This window comes from Manis javanica, chromosome 9 (genome assembly GCF_040802235.1).
Source record: "Manis javanica isolate MJ-LG chromosome 9, MJ_LKY, whole genome shotgun sequence".
Taxonomy (NCBI): domain Eukaryota; kingdom Metazoa; phylum Chordata; class Mammalia; order Pholidota; family Manidae; genus Manis; species Manis javanica.
In genome coordinates, this window is record NC_133164.1 from 75,606,589 (window position 1) to 75,623,526 (window position 16,938).

A 16,938-nucleotide genomic window follows, 5' to 3' on the forward strand; every position below is an offset into this window, starting at 1 on the left:
GCTCCTGCCTATATTAAATCAACCCACATCTGGGTTGTCGTAACCTTCATGGGGCCCTTTAAATTCTTCTTGTGAGTAGCGGACCTTATTTCTTTCTATGTTCTTATTGCTTCAGCCTCTCCTAAGTCTGCTACTGTATGTGTCACCTCACTTATGGGATGCCCTAAGTGAGGGGAAAGAATGGCCACTAAAGACCCAAAGAGGGATGTAGGAGCTGTTTGAAGCACAATATTTCTCATTGCAGTAGTGAAAATCTCTTCATCTGGGCCATTAATCTGTGGACTATAGATGGCATTTCTTATGCCTCTCATAACACCTGTTGGAGCTCAGCATACGTCTGCCATCTAACAGGAGAGGATGGTAGATCACCTGGATTGGGCCACACAGCATGAAGTGCAGCCATAAGTCAATTGAAGAGGGAATGACTCCCTGGGGTCTGATGTGTATTTTGTAATTGCTGCCTCAAGGTGAGCTGCACTGTCAGGGAAGCCAGCTTTCCCATCTCTGAACCCAAAAGAACAATTCCATCCACCCCTAAGTCCCACAGTCATAGGTGCCAAGCTGATATTGACTCTGAGGGCTACTGCCTAAACCAAGAGCCCAAGTCCACCAGCTCAGCCTGAATATAGGGGCGGACCATAGAGTGCTCCACTACCTGGGGAGGGGGTTGCTCTTCTCCTTGGGAACTTTCAGCTGCTGGGTCTTTATTTTCTTTACAACCACTGGGTGTCCTTTCAATACAGGAGGGCTCAGTGCCCCTGGCACCACCCCTTCATCCTTCCCCAGCTCCTCCATTTCCAGGTTTGATGGCACCTTTCTCTCCACTCCCCCGAGTGCCTCCTCTGTTACAACCTTTACCTTTTCTACTGTGCCTTGCAGCAATGCCAGCTCAGTCTTCAGCAGCTCTCTTACCTTCAGCTCAATGTTTTGCAGCTGGCTTTCTCGTGCCACCTCCACCTGTGCTTCCCTCAGGAACTTGTTTTTTCCTTGATGGTCTTTTCCTCCTTCATAGCCCCTGGCAGCACTGGCATCTCATTCTATAAGGAGTATTTTACCTCTTTAATGGCACCTCACTGCCGGCGTTCTTGTGCTGTCTCCTCTCACATCAATGCCATTTCCTTCTTCAGGGAATCCACAGAAGTTTGCAGCTCATGTTCTCGTGCCACCATTTCTTGAGTCTTTTTCAGGAACATGTCCTTCTCTTCTGTAAACTTTTTTAATACTGTGAGAAGTAGCCAACCCACAGTCCCTACTGCCTCATGGGCACTCTGTCTCTCAAAAGACCTACTAACTATACCAAGGGCTATTCCTACTGCCTCAGGTATCACCTCCACTTGCCTCTAGTTCTGGGGTGGGGCCCTGTCCTCTAGGAGGCAAGCCACCTCAGTCCACATACCCCCTGGGGGACAATCCACTGTCTCCCCATTCACAGGGGCAGCCCGCTGAAGCACCCCTCCCATAAGGGCAGCCTGTCTATTTCCTTGGTCATCAATGAACCCTGCGGACTTCACCAATTGTCTTGCCAATGAGTTTCAGCCTGGGTCAAGTTTGCTGTGGATTCAATGTGACCAAAGAAATTGACAGCAAAACATTCTTTTGGGTGAAAAGGGCTTATTACCTGGCTTGTTCTCCCAGTGATAGGTCTTGCACTAGCATCTCTGCCTCTGCCCATAGCACTGGGCCAAGCTCTCTATAGGCTGCAATAATAGCTATTGCCTACTTGTCCATCCAGGGTGAGTGAGAACTATATGGGGTTATGGGTGCTGAGAAGAGAGTGAGAATGAGCTTTGGGGCCCTTCACCTGTGCGGACCTGCAGCTCAGCTATGGTGTTCAGAGAGCTCATGGGCATGATACTGCCCAAGATGTCCTAACATATCAGAGGAACTAACAGAGGGAGGGAGGTTCTCCTGTCTTGGGAACTACTGTTCATTTTATAGTTAATAGAGGGCATGACAACTCTTTCTGAAATCTCTACTTCCAAAAACAGGAACATACACCACTGTGGAACTGCTCGCTATGCCTGCTCTCCAGGGTCTGTGGTCTTTGCACCCAGTATGTCTTGTTACCTGCCCACATTTCCTGCCTCACTGTGACCCTTCTCCCTCTTACCAGCCTGTGAGCTTGTTTTCACTTTTCAACTTCCCTCAGGGCCTTTGCTTAACTCCTGTGCCTTGTGTATTGACTTCCATTCTTCCTTCTGATTTTGGGACTATTCCTTACAGAAGCTCCCCAGGGCCCCAGACTGCATTCGACCCCTTGTTAAATACATTATAGCTCCTACATTCCCGTTGGTACCCCTTGGTACCATTCACAGTTTATATTCTGGAATATATGATTAATGTTTGTTTTTTTAATGAAAATAAAGTAAGGAATAGAGTAAAAAAGGACTTTGTTTGCAAAATATTTTATTCCTTTGATAGACCTCTTGAGGACATAATTTGCCTTCTATTTCTGAGGAACTAGAGTGATATTTACTGGCCCAGTGAATCATCCCCCTCTTCTGGGAGGAGATGGGGCCCCACAGCCAAGAGAACAGTCATGTCCACAGAGCACCGCTGATGTCACACAAGCCTACGACTGGATCCAAAACATCTAGGAATATCTCAGAACAGCCTTCCTCTCTTCACATGGCCTGAGATTTCCCTTACTGCCCTTCAGGCCCAGTGGTACTTCCTGATGACCACTCAGGCACATTGCATCCATTGTGGAGATGATCTGTTGGAGATAGGATGTTATTTGGGTCCAAATTAGAATGGCAGGTGGGAGATGGTGGTGGCCTTTCTACTATATAAAGGCTAAAATCCTCCATGAGCTTGTTTCACTGTGCTGTTTATCTGGCTATAAAATGTCAAGTGGGCAAATTACTACATAATTGTTGGTGTAGATTTTCCATTATTCTGGACTTCTTGAAGTGCACTTTGAATGGTTACTTCTCAAAGAGAGCTCAATCCCCATGGGACCCATTTGTGAGTCCTTGGTCTAAAGATGTCTGGATATAAAGAGGCAAGTTTGTGTTCCTGTGGTTTTGTGCTTACTCTCAACTCCTCTTCACATGGCACTTTTGACCTGTGACATGAAATGATCCTTCCCTTAGGTTCCCAAAGGCCTCCATGTATATAAGCTGAGGACTAACTTTCACTTGAGAATTTACTGAAAAATAACTCAGTGACTGAGAGGAGATGGCCTCCCCAGAGACATGGTGCAGCTACATTAAGTACAAAATTTAAAGATAGCCATTGTGGCCAAGAAGCTTAACCCAATGCTGTTCTACTTTTATTGAATTTGTAACCAGGTAATTTCATTTCTTAACCTGTATTTTCTCATCAGCAGGAAAACTTTTCAGTTTTTTCTGCTCCACAGTGAACCACATTGCTGTGCCTAAAGAAAGGTCTGACTGCATGTTCTCCTGGACTGTAGAGACCAGTTGACTTCTGTTCTTTTTGGAAAAAACAGGGAGATACCAACACCACAATTCCATGTACATGAGAATTCCAGAACTGTGAAGATAGTAACAGAATAGAATGATTTACGTGCTAACTGCCTTTAGTCATAGAGAGAACACTTGCAGGTAATGTCAATGTACAGAGTCCACAAATTACCACGTCAAGCAGTGATGACCTGCCATCATCCGTGATCAGGAAAACTCACCATAGCAACTCCACTATGAACCACATGCTCCATGCTGTCTTGGATTCTAAGAGTGCCCTTGGCTGACTCCTCAGACCATCATCACTGCTGCAGTAGATGGTAGATGCAGTTGGTGTCCCCACAGTACATCTCCCCAACCTGCTGGAAGTGCTGGTTCCTAGCAGCTCACTGCTGTGGTTGTCTGGAGAATAGTCCCTCAGCCAATGAAAACCATGCTTCCCAGGGGGCAGTAGTGCATCCTGCAAGCCGTCCTGCAGGCTAGACCACTTGCTTCATTGGAGGCAACCCACCCACCTCCCCTGCCAAAGCTCAGGTCAAGGACAGGCTTTATCTAAGACCACACCTTGCTTAGCCCATTTTCTCCACCTTATCCTGCTTCCCTTATCCCTTCACAGGGGTTTTCTGGACAGATTTTTCTGAATAAATCAGACACACCTGAAACCCTGCCCCAGCCTGTATTTCCAGGGAGCTCTGCCCAGGACACTGCTGGAGCATTCCCAGGTCCCCTGCCAAGTCTGTGCTGGAGACTTTTCCCTCTCAGGGTGTCCACCCTCTTCATTCCCACATCTTGGATCTGTGCCTTGCTTTTCACCAAGAACTGGTCCTTCCTTCAAAGGAAGGAGTCGTATCAGCCCACCTTTCTGGGAACCATCACTAACCCTACCACCTGAAGAGCATTCCAGAGCTGCTGGCACAGGGTAGCTCAACAGAACCTGCTTCACAGACTCAGTGAAGACTGGCTGCACTGAGTTCCTGTTCTGAAAGCAGGGGGCTTGGGCATTTGGGTGGCAGCTTTCAATAGAAATCAGTACTTAAGTAGCAGTTAGATACTATAATAGTCCAGGTTAGCCCATATTCTGGGCTATTTATTTATTTAGTAATTACCAGAAGAAAATGGACTTTTCATTCCAGCATTTACCAGTGTATTGGAATCCTTTATATGTGCGATACATTCTCTGACCATATGTGGCTCCCCAAATGAGGAACACTGTCAAAACTGAAAGGTTTGGGATTTTATCCTACTTGCAAGCTAACAATTTAGCTAGTCACCATTTCATGGATGTGGACAGAAGACCCAGGATTGCTGGGTCAGACAAAGGACTTGATTACAGTTATGGAAACACCCAGAAGATCTGCATTTTCCTGCACTGGTTTCCTGAGGCCCAAGCTCCTCGGTGGCAGACAATGCATAACAATCTTCAGTAGGAGAGAAAATGAGCCAGGTTGCTGGGGTGGCTGGAGACACTCCATTAAACAAAAAAAATTGCTCTAAAGGCCTTTTGTTACATGAAATAATTTTTCCTCTTTAAAAGCCCTTAGAAGTAAAACTTCTATAATTTATGACCAAAATTAGCCTAAATGATGTGTTTGTCATCCAAATAATATGGAAAAGTACAAGGCACGAGAGGCAAACCTGAATTAAGGAGTCAGCTTTACCTGACAGGATCTGGGGTCTCTGGTGGTGTCCCAAACCCTGGACCTTCTGCCTCTCAGGTCCCCTCAAGCCTCCGCCATACCTGCAAGTGCCACGGGGAAGTTCGTTCCAGCAAAGGCATCACTGACTGAAGCAGCATCTTTCACAGGCTCTGTATATCAAGTGAAATATTTGCTTCTCCGTTGTCGTCAGTAAAATCACAACTTAATGGCTGTTCTTCAACTACTGCCCATTTTTATTACCGTCTAACTTGTGGGTTGAATAAATGACGTCTGCCATAGCAGGAATAGACCTAGCTGGTCGGTGAGGTCCCTACCTGAAACTTCACGAAGCCACTTCTCTGCATTTCCTCACCAGCACCACCCGAGTCCTGAGCCCCAGCCACCCTCCGGACCGCAGCCTGCCGGGCGCCCTGCCCTCCCCGCTGGGCTTTCAGGGGAGTCTTCCCAGGGCAGCTGGAACATGCTTCTCAATCGCTTGCTCACATCTCTTTTCTGGCTTTCCATTGCTGCTCTTGGGGTAAAAATAAAAATTCTTAATAAGGTTTGCAGGGCCCTCCCTAAACGTGCTTCTGCTAACCCTTCGGCTTCATTTCTCACCACACCTGACCCGCAGACTTCGCGTCTCAGACTCCCTGAAGGAGAGCCTCTCGGTTCCTCGGGTGCTCCGTTCGTTTACCCTCTCACTTTCTGCCTGTGCTGGGACACCGCTCTCCTTGCCTTCGCTTAGCTCGGCCCTCAGGCTCCAGTTCAGAAGGCGTTTCTTTCAGGTCTACAACTCTGCCCTCGCTATTTACTTCCATCTCCCTTCTCTCTTCTATGATAGCCCAAGTCATACAGTATCATTGGTATTTTTTGTCTGTCTTACCTGCTAGGCTGTAAGCCTAGTACATAGCTGTCTATTGGCCACCATTAATAATACTTTAAAAAATCATGGTCATAACAACAATATTTTAGTGCTTATTGAGCATTCACCATGTGCTAAGTATTGTTCTAGCTGCATGCATCTCTCTCATTAATTCTCTCAATGAGAGGTAGATATGGTAATACCCTTATTTTATAGATGAGGGAACCAGAGCACAGAGAAGTTAAGTAATTTGCTAAAGGTAGCACAGCCAGGAAGGAGAGCTAGGGCACCCATGGGAAAATGTCAATTACTTTTTGAATGAATGCGACTCTGAGGTTTCCAAGGTGGGTATTATTCTTATCCATATTTTGCAGATAAACATACTAAGGCAGTAGTAGTTATCCAAGCTGAGATGAATAAGAAAAGGCTGCAGAGTTGGTCTCAGACCTTAGGTGTGACTGACCAGGGAGGCTTTGCCATCCTCCCTCCTGCAATGAATGGTTCTATCAATGGGGATCCTTATGTGTTACAACTTTTTGTCCTGCATGTCATTTTGTTCTGCTACCATTGTCAAAAAAAAAAGAAAAAAAACTATCCCTCAAAAGAAAGAAGGTCATGTAGGAAGGAATCAGTCAGAGAAACAGACTCATTTCATTGTCCCTCTTTCATGGGATGTTCCCTGTAGGACATTTAGGCACACAGGTTGTAATTAGGTACTGGAGTTCAATTAAACATATTTTAGGATTATCTCCTCAAATTATTTAACAACTGAACCTTCTGAAAACATATTCTTATATTTCAAATTCTTTAAAAACTATAGTTTAAACTGTGAGAAAGATCAGATTATAAGGTATGCCACAAAGTTTGTCAAAATTGACACATTCTTACAAATACATTTCTTTCTGTGTTTAAAGGGTTAAAAAAAATACCAAACCCCTTACTTAGGATGTTTTTAATTGCCTGAGTCTGTTGCTTGTTGGAGATAAATTGCCTGATTTAGTGATTCTGTGGTATTTAACATGGACTATTTCTCTTAAAAAAATAATAACTTCCTTGCAAAGCATTCCAGAGAAACATTTGATACTAGCCAGAAGTCAATTCAAATTGATTCATTAAGCTGAAGTGAATGGGGACTTCTCAAATGTGGATTAAATAAGAGGAGACAGGTTTTCATGTTTTTTGATCAATTTAATTTCTCATAGAAACTAGCAGTGGGAGTTGATACTCCAGGTAGTTTATTTCATACTTCACAACTTTTTGTTTTGTGTATATGAGTTCCTAAGAATAACTGCATTTAGCTGAGCAAAACAAGATAAGGTAACTGTTTAAGAAGGTCAAATTCTTAATTTCAAGATTTTCCTTGATTTTGAATTCTCATTTACTAGCAAGGAATATTTAAATTGTTCTTAATGCAAGATTTGAAGGACAGAGAAATATATTAATTTTGCAATAATCTGAAACACATCTGAACAGTAAAAGAAAAAGAAAATTGTAAAGTAACAAAACCAAAGGTCCTACTGAAAGCCCATGTGCAATTCTTTAGGGCAATATTGGTTCTCTTTCTTTTAATTACTACAGGAAAATTTTGCACTAACCTAGAAGTTCATAGTAAACAAATTCAGACCTTTATAATATTCTAGGAAAATTAGTAATACATATTTTGGAAATCAATCCATGAGGAAATTTGGTTTGATTGTTCTAAAACAAGCAATTAGATGTAGAAATTATGCAGCCAGGAGGTGGCCTGAAAACAGGAAAGCCTGTGAGGCTCTGTTCACATTGTTGGTCCAAGCTCGTTATGACTGTGCTTCCTTCTTGGTGAGAACAAATCTGTGGAAAGATCTCTGACCAAGGGTAAATGTCAATGGGTGTGGATGCAGTAAAGGTTCTCACCTGGCCCTGGTGGGCTATAGCTCACTACACAGATGTGGGCAATACATTGTTTTTGACTCTATATAAAAGAGTCCTGCCCTGTGCTCCAGGCAACATGGTGGCACGGTACAGGAGAGCAGAGGCCGGAGTGGTGGCAGCCCCAAGGACAGAGACAGGGTCGGCTGCGCAAGCAGAGAGGCTCAGACGCAGAGATGGGCTTGCTGCATGCAGACTTGCTCTGAGTGGACGGGATTCTAGTGACTGACCAGCCACCGTGGGAATAAAGTTGGATATAAACCCTTTCGCCCCAAGAACATTCCATTGTCTTTGCTCGGTCTCACTGAATTCATAGTGAACTTGCCCGGGGCTGAAGCCCATTGGCAAGACAGTGGGAAATTTTAAAACTTACAAACATTTTTGGTCTTCTAATAAGGATTTAGACCAATGTTGTTACCTTATGAAGCAGAACAATTCAAAGAGCCTCCAAAAATCAATTCAAGGTGTTTCTGGTAATGAAGAAGTTCATGATTAACAGACAAAAGGCATGAATAAATGATATGAGGATAGAGAAGTGCTAGATCCAGAGTCTACTTACTTTACAAAGAAAAGGTCACTGAATATACAGCCAGGCTCATTTATTTGCATGTTTCTCTGGCTGCTCTCGCACTACTATGGCAGAGCAGGACAGCTGCCATCGCATGGTCTGCAAAGCCTAAAATTCTTATCTTTACAGAAGAAAATGTGCCCACCTCTGGACTAGATAATCAGTGACCAGAACAGAGTATGGCAGAGTAATCTTCTCTACAAATGATCCAACACCACAGCATGGGCTTTCTATGGAGGAACATATTTCCTCACCATTGATAACTATTAATTTTTTTTAACTGAAGTGCAGTTGATATACTGCATTATATTGGTTTCAAGTATATAACAGTGATTTGACAATTACCTACATTATGAAATGCTTACTCTGATAAGTGTAACTACTATCTGTCAACACAGAAAGCTACTATAGTATTATTGACTATATTCTTTATGCTGTACTTTCATTTCCATGATTAATTTATATTGTAATTGATAACTGTTCAATTTTTAAGTCATCTTCTTTGCCTTTTGGATTTAGAGTTTATATTTGAGATTTTTCATCTCTGTTTCTAGGCTTATATATACTATGTTTTGTTTTCCAAGTTTCTTTCTGTTTTAAAATCTGAATTCAAAGTCATGAAGACTTGCATTCAAGTGATGTGTGTGTGTGTGTGTGTGTGTGTGTGTGTGTGTGTGTGTGTGTGTTAGAGAGGGGGGCACTCCCAGAGGCAGCAAGGCTGGACTGAACCCAACATCCCCTAATGTAGCCATGAGGTCACTGTTAAAATAAAGAAATGCTCTGTTCTCCAGGTGTCTGGGTGGCTTAATTGATAAGTCCCCTGTAGTGTTTTCTACATTTCAGTCAAAGTGAGATAAAAATGTGTGAAAAAAACCTTTGTTTTGTAAAGTCAAAGTGCTGCTTTAACTAAATAAGGACTTCTGGAATCAAAACATGGAATATGTTCAGAAGACAAAACCAAATTAACAGATATTAATTGGGAATCTTTCATGAGACAGGAAAAAGAGCCCTACTCTTATGCTGAGGTGAGTAGAAGGTCACGCATCATTACCGTGCTGCCTGTTGACCTGGGCCAGTGGGGTGGTGGCGTCCCGTGAGGGTCCTGAGCCAAGTAGGCATGTCTATCCTTCACTGCAATCTGTCTTTCTGAACTTCCTGAACTTTAGTGAACTTGGAGTTTCCAACTTGGCTTCCCCCCAAACATGACCTTAGCTGCATGCAAACCTAAGGAGTAGTGCCTCCAAACTTGTCACTGAGCACATAACTTAATGTGCTGCAGCCGAGCCTGACTTGGCAGGGAAACACAGTTAAGCAGAAACTCTCTGCTGTGAACACTGGGCTATCAGAAGCAATTTGTAATGATGTGTCCACATTTTTAAATTTTAAATGGTGAAGTTGATTACAAGACAATCGTGGTCTTTAGCAATTCATCATTCCATGGATTTAGCCTGCTTCTCCTTTGAAACTTAGTGACAACTTTGCAGTCTGCAGAATTACACTGCTATTGGTTATTTTTGCAAGTTTTTCTTACTAAATGCTCAATAGTATTAAAATGTTCTCTGGGGAAGCTTTTCTTTTTTAAAAGCAGTCTTATTTCAGACAAGTTGCCAACTTTTCTACTCTTTCAATTTCTTTGAAATTCAATGGGATAAACACTCAGTTTCCAAGGATTATGAAAAAAATGCAAATTTAAGGATTATTCTTTTGGTGTTTTTACAGTGGATACTTGGATATTGGTGAAAACATGTTGTTATTAAGTTACTGTGTAAATAGACACTTAGCACATAAATTAATCTGCTTCTATGGGGAAAGAGGGGCAAATAGAACAATGGAATGATTTGACCAGTTCATTTTAATTTTAATTTCTTTATGCTATTATTTGTTTGAATTAAACACGATGACATCCAATACTGTTTGCTAATCCCCAGAGGCATTCTTTTGCAATTACAGCATTCTTCTAGAACTCTTACTTACTGGCTGTTTTCCTCTTAAGTTAATGCAATAGGAGGAATTTTTTAATTCAACCTTCATCTCTGACATGTTTCACGTACCCACCTAGAGGCTTCTCTTCAGTCTTCCAATTGCTCTGCCTCTTCCTAGCAATTGGGCCAACACCCCTCTGTAATGTGTTTCTATTCTCAGCTTATCTTTTCCCACAGTGTTGACTTTAGCTGCTGAACTCTGCCTTCCATCTCACTGCTTGCATGTAGTCCTCTGTCTCTTGCTGCTAGTTGGGCATATGCATTCAGATGCCTTCTGATGATCTCACCCCAGTGTATCCTAGGAGGGATCTTTTGTGACCCTTCTTTTCTTCTTACTAGCATCCTGTCACAGAGATTCCTGCTTTCTCATGCCTCTTTTCTTAGTAAGATACATCATCCTTCCCACTACTGAATCTAAAAGCTGTAGCCATTGTCTATTCCTCTCTGCCCTTCATTCCTCTATCCAATCACTATATTCTACTGATACTCTTGCTAAGTGTCCTATCCTGTCTTTTCTTCAATAATCTCCACTGGAGCAGCTCAAGATCACACCTACTTGGCTTCCCTCATAAACCACTCCCTTGCTCCCATCTCCACCACTCCCTGGCCGCTTTCTCATGGGGCATCAGGTCTTTCTTCCCAGGGCTAAATCCACAGCATTCCTCTCTTCTCACCAGCCCTTAAAGCCTAAGAATAAGTTTAACTTCAGTCTCAGAACCAAGACCCGCTTTAATACCAGGCCAAACTAACTTTTGTCCCTTATTTCCTATAGCACTTCATTCTTGAGCTTTTCTGAGCATCTGAACACAACTTTTCTGAACGTGTACAGTTGACCCTCAAACAATACAGGTTTGAATTGTGCAGGTCTACATATACACAGATTTTTTTCAGTAAGTGTATAGGAAATGTTTTTGGAGATTTGTGATAGTTGGAAAAAGCATTTTCTTTTCTCTAGATTACTTTATTGTAAAAATATGGTATATAATACACATAACAGAAAATATGTGTTAATCGACTGTTTATATTATTGGTAAGGCTTCCACTCAACAGTAGGCTATTAGTAGTTAAGTTTTGGGAGAATCAAAAGTTATACAGTGGATTTTCAACTGCACAGCAGATTGGTGCCCCTAACCACCATGTTGTTCAAGAGTCAAAACTTCTTTGCTTTTTAGCCTCTTGATCTCTGCTCAGATTGTTTCCTCCATTTGTTATGCACTATTTGTCTCATGCTACAAATTCTTCAAAATCATGTCAATCTTCATGGGCCAGTATAAATATTACCTTCTCCACTGATATCCTTTGATTCATTATCCAACCCTTCCCCGCCCAAGCCCAAGTGAAACGCTGAAATTATTCTCTCTCCCACTCTATCCAGGGGCACTGGACTTGTCTGTTTATTCTACTCAGCACATCCTGATTTGACTAGAATCATTTTTTCATCAACCTTTTAAATTCAACAAATTCAACTCAGGGTCTGTGAATATAACATCAGAATATTCCTCTCATTTTTTTTTAACATTTTAATCTTCTTCCAACCTCCCTGCTTTATCCTTTTATCCCAATATGAGCAAGATATTTGGGGGCAATGATCTTGCAACCATACAGAACTCTGTTTCACATGTTAGATAAATGTCTGTTGAATTGACTTAATAGTTATGAATATAATTTATTGTGGAAGGATATTTCAGGGACTATCTAGGCTCTAATAGTTCAATTAACCTGAGTCATGAAGTCAGACGGTGTTGATCTGAATTCATGCTACATTACTTACTGTGCTATGTAACAACTGTGGCTTCAAATTCTTGCCTATAAAATCTAACAATACATACTTGTCATGAGGAGAATTGGTGGCAAGGTTATTTAAGGAGGAGAGCCACCCTTCCCCAGTTCTTACCCTTTTCTGGGATTTGTAAAGAGTCTTATACATTTAGCTGCTTGACACGTGTTCCTTAATTTAATCTCCAAAACATTCTTAAGGTAGATGTTTTGTTATAATACCTACTTTAAAAATGAGGAAGTAAGCCACAGTGAGAGAGGTCATACAGATAGTAAGTGACAACTGGCATTTTTTCTCAGGGCCTGTTTTCCTGTCTTTTTGTGATTATATAATGTAAATAAATACATATTGTATGGCACTTTCCATATAGAAAATATTTAGTAAACAGGAGCAAGCAGTACGATATCTCTAAGGACTATGATTTAATGAACCACATCAGTCTTTCAGATCATAGAGATTCTATGTTTAGAAGTAACTTGGTAAAAATCTCTTTAACTTTTAGAAACAGATGTAATATTATTTAGTGCAGAAGATCTGCACAGTAAGAAGGAAATGTGCACAGATGTCAAAGTATCCTCTCAGGTATTTTATTGCATGGTTTCTTGTGCTTTTTGTTTTCATTCGAGCCCACTGTCAGTGTCCCCATGCTTAGCTATTGAAAAGTAAAGGATATATACCAGGAGGTGGGCATCTTCCCCAGTGCGGGTGGCATTCTCTCACTCTCCCATCACTGTGCCCTCAGGAGGTCTGTAACTTCTTACCTTTCTATCTCTAAGCAGGGGCTCCAGCAGAGTCTGTTGAATAAATGAATGAATGGCCATGGTGCAAATATGAAAGTATAAGGTATCAATGCAAGAGAAAGTAGGAAGTGAATTGGAAAGGCAAGGAAATCAAAAGAGAGCTAAGGAAGATAAGCTCTGACTGGGGTACCCAGGCCATGGCTCATTACGAGGGAATAGCTATTTTAATAATACTAATAATAACAATACCTTGTGCTTGTGTAGTTCCTTATCTTTTTAGAATATTTTCACAGCTGAAAAACTCATAAACTAAGGTTTATTTCTTTAAAATACTGTTTTATTTTATCCTATAAATAATGCTGTGGATTTTATAGGGTAGGTATTGTTCTACCCATTTGAAAGATGAAGAAATTAAGGCTTGGAGACATTAAGTACTTTGTTTTGGATCATACCTGGGCTAACTCAGGCTTGAGACCAAAAGAACTCTTATCCCAAATTAGTAGGCTTTATGTGGAATCTCCATCATGACTCGGGGTGTATTGAACATGCCTGAATTGCTTTCATTCATTCAACTAATATTTAGCAAGCCTCTGTTTTCAGAGTTGTGAATGTAGCAACGAGTAAAAAGAGGTAAAAATCCTTACCTTCTTTGTGCTTACATTCTACTGGGGGGAAATAGTAAACAAGGTCATTTAACAGCTAATGCCTTCAGTTTGATTTTAGAGTTTAGGAAACCCATGAAACTTTAATTTCTTCCTGCGCTTCAGAAAGGCAGGATAAAGTCAGCAATAGTACTATCTATACCACTTCACTGTTTCTATAGTCCATTATGATCATTAATGTCCTTCCCCTACTGCCTGACCCTAAAATCATAATTAATTTACATGGTTGGGAAGTTGAATGAAGAAAGTTTAAGAATAAAAATGAAAGCATTGATAGAGTAGCTGAAATACCCCTGGACAATGACACTGTGCATTGCTTCTTCCCCTGGTCAGGGACTGAGTCAATCCATAAAGTATTTCCACAGGTCTCCAGGAAGGGAAGCTTTCTCCATTCCTTCATTTCTAGCTAAAAATTCCAGAACAATAGAGTAGAAAAATCACAAAAGATAACCTTGAACAAGTATTTGCTTCTCAGTATTCCTGGCAAGATTCGTGTTTCAGGGAACAGAGGCTGACAGATGGTGGATTGCTTGTGCAGCTCAGTGAAAGCCATCACTCTGCCTGGCCCAGCAGACGGCATGTATCAGTGATGGCTGGTGGTAGTGTGGTGAACAATACAGTTGATATTTTTGCCTCACATCCAGGCCTGTTTCAATGCGTACTCATCCAGCTTGACTGCCCAGATACCTTAAATTGACAGAGGGGTTGGCTTATTACTGAACAATGTGTAAATGCATATATAGCTTGTCACTGAGATGCTTCCCTTCCCTTCCATGTGATTAACTGCACAAGGCTCAGCTCGTGTGATTGCACCTATTGCTCCTAAAAGGCTGAGGAGATAAACTGACTGTGCTGCTTAGGATGTGGCTCCTGAGTTTAGGAATATCATTTGGTGTCTAAATCCCAGGGCTCCACAGCTCCCTGCTGGGGGATGGCAGAGAGCAAAGGAGCAACTCAACCACTTGGAAAGAACCCCAACATTTCAAAGACTTACAGGTCAGACAGCCCTCTCTGACAAGAGTTAAATTATTAAAATAACAGGAGTTGAAGAAAGATTAACCTGTGTTTGTGGGTTGATTTGGCCAATGGTCAAAAACCTTTCCCTGGGAACAAGTTTATTTTGCGAGTGTGCCCAGGGACAAGGATGATCACAGAAACAAACCGTATGAGTTGCACAGGTCAAATGGTACAGGCTGACACGTGAGCCAATTTACAAAAGGATGGGTCTATAAGAAGAGTCCGGAGGGTCTCCCCTCCCCTTCCTCAGTGATGCTGGCCGAGGATCTGAGTCTGGGTACCTCTATGTGACAGCGTCTCTTCTCATTTTCACAGAGCCCAAGAACTCACTTATTCAGCTCAAAGTAGTGATTGCAACAGAGAATTGTGACGTGTATTTGTGATGCCTTCCTGGTCATCTCCCTCCGTGGTCCTTGCTTCCTGGAATTTCCCTCCTGCCTATCTTTTCATCATCCCAACACAAGCACTGTCCCTGCTTTAAGGATATACAGTAATGACTTGAGGTATGAAGAAGATATTATTATCAAAACAACCTTAATTATGTGTTATATACTTTGTTTAATGAGACAGGGGATTGAATGATAAGACAATATGATTGACAGTTGCCTCTCATTTGTTTCCCCATCAGTTAATCAGAAGACAGCATGCTGCATTCCTTGAGGCCACACAAGCTTTGCTGTACTTGGCACACACACAAATGGCTGTTTTATTTTGCAGATAATTCATAGGTTTGTTTTTAGTCACTAATTCCTTCAAAGTGACAATGCATTACATCATTTCAGATATTGTCCACAAGACAGAACCATGTGATTCAACACAGGTGATGTATTAAAAGTAAAAAAATGAGGATGGTTACAAAGCACGATGGTTTGGTTTTCACATAGTAACAATAGAGACCCTATTCATCCAAGTCGTCTCATGCCACTCTTGTGCTTAAAGCCTGCTGGTGGCTTCCCATCTCACTTGGAATAAAAACCAGGGTCCTACTGTGGCCCCTCTCGCCCTATTCTTTTGCCCCAGTGGCCATGGGTGTCAGCTTCCTTGTAGCTGCCAGGCACCCACTGACCTCCTGGAGCCGTTGCGTTTTCTGTTTCCTCTCCCTGGAATTCTCTTCCACAGATTTGGGCCAGGATTACCCCTTAGTTTCCCAGTCTGTTTTGCTTCCTGTTTTGTCTCTAGTACCTAAACAGTGCCCCTCACCTGATATACACAATATTTATGAGTAGATGGATGATTTTGATTAATGAAATACAAAAGAAAGAAAGAAAAAGTAAGGAAGTGAGGGAGGGAGGAAAGGAAGAAGGAAGAAACATTTTCTAGGTTGTTCTATTTAGGATAGTTCTATCTGATATTTTTCAGTTAATCAATGGCTTCTATTTTGCATATTATTATCATATTGGATCCATGAAATTTCCAAAGTACAACAATGTAAAATTAATCAATATTACTTGCAACAATCTTTTCCAAATCTTCCAGAAAACATTAAACATACTGTGACAAATGGTTCATTGGCTATTCATAAGATAGGGATGGAGAGTTAGTGCTCTGTGTGATTTTTGGTTGAGAATGGCGGGGAGTCACTAGACCAGGGTCACGAACACTAGACTTGTCACAGGACCTTCTCTTGAGAGAAATCTGTAGCCAGATACTTTTTCCTAACTTGCTATTCAATCATTAGCAACAGGCCTGACACTTGGTACATTAGGCAGGGAGGCTTGCCTTGTCTTAAAACAGGTCTTAGAAGTCAATCCAAGGCTAGCAGAGCCCTAGCTTCTCACAAACATGGAACATTCAACGAGTGGCACAGTGAGATGACAGTTGCATTACACATTCTTCTAGAACACTCCCTTTCAGGGAAGCAGCAATCTCCTTAGCATCCTCTGGAGTAAAAAATAATTGCCATAACAAATCGATTAAAAGGAACGTGCACAAACAGATACAGCTTCCCCTTTTTTCAAGAGAACAATGAAATATTAAATGAATGTGGAGAGGAGTTGAACTGAAAGCTTGGGAGGGGACAGCTAGAACCTTGGCAGGACTCACAGCAGGGGAGGCCGCGACCAGAGCAGCCACCAGGAAACTGCATTCTTGGTGTGCTTCATACTGCAGGGGCATGGTGAAAATCTCCCAGTGCACACTCTGCTTCTAATTAGTGTTAACCTTTCTCAAGACTACCAGCTAGAAACCACCCTCGCTCTAAATTTCTTCTGTGGGACTTTATCTTTAATTAGGTATTGCTGTCTCTTGTTTTCTTTCTACTCAGTAGATATCAAATTCCCATGTAACTGCAATTGAAATGCCTACTAGTTATGGTTTCTTTCTTTACTCATTAGATTCTATCCCACTTGCATCAT

General features: G+C 41.8%; 1 long non-coding RNA gene across 1 annotated transcript in view; it reads left to right on the forward strand.

Moving 5' to 3' along the window:
• Positions 1-16,503, forward strand: part of LOC108390641 (uncharacterized) — a 41,503-nt gene extending 25,000 nt beyond the window's left edge. Inside the window, exons 3-4 of the long non-coding RNA XR_001851559.3 lie at positions 14,900-15,087; positions 15,213-16,503. This is a non-coding gene — a long non-coding RNA (uncharacterized lncRNA). The remainder of the gene's footprint in view (positions 1-14,899; positions 15,088-15,212) is intronic.
• The last annotated feature ends 435 nt before the right edge of the window (positions 16,504-16,938 follow it).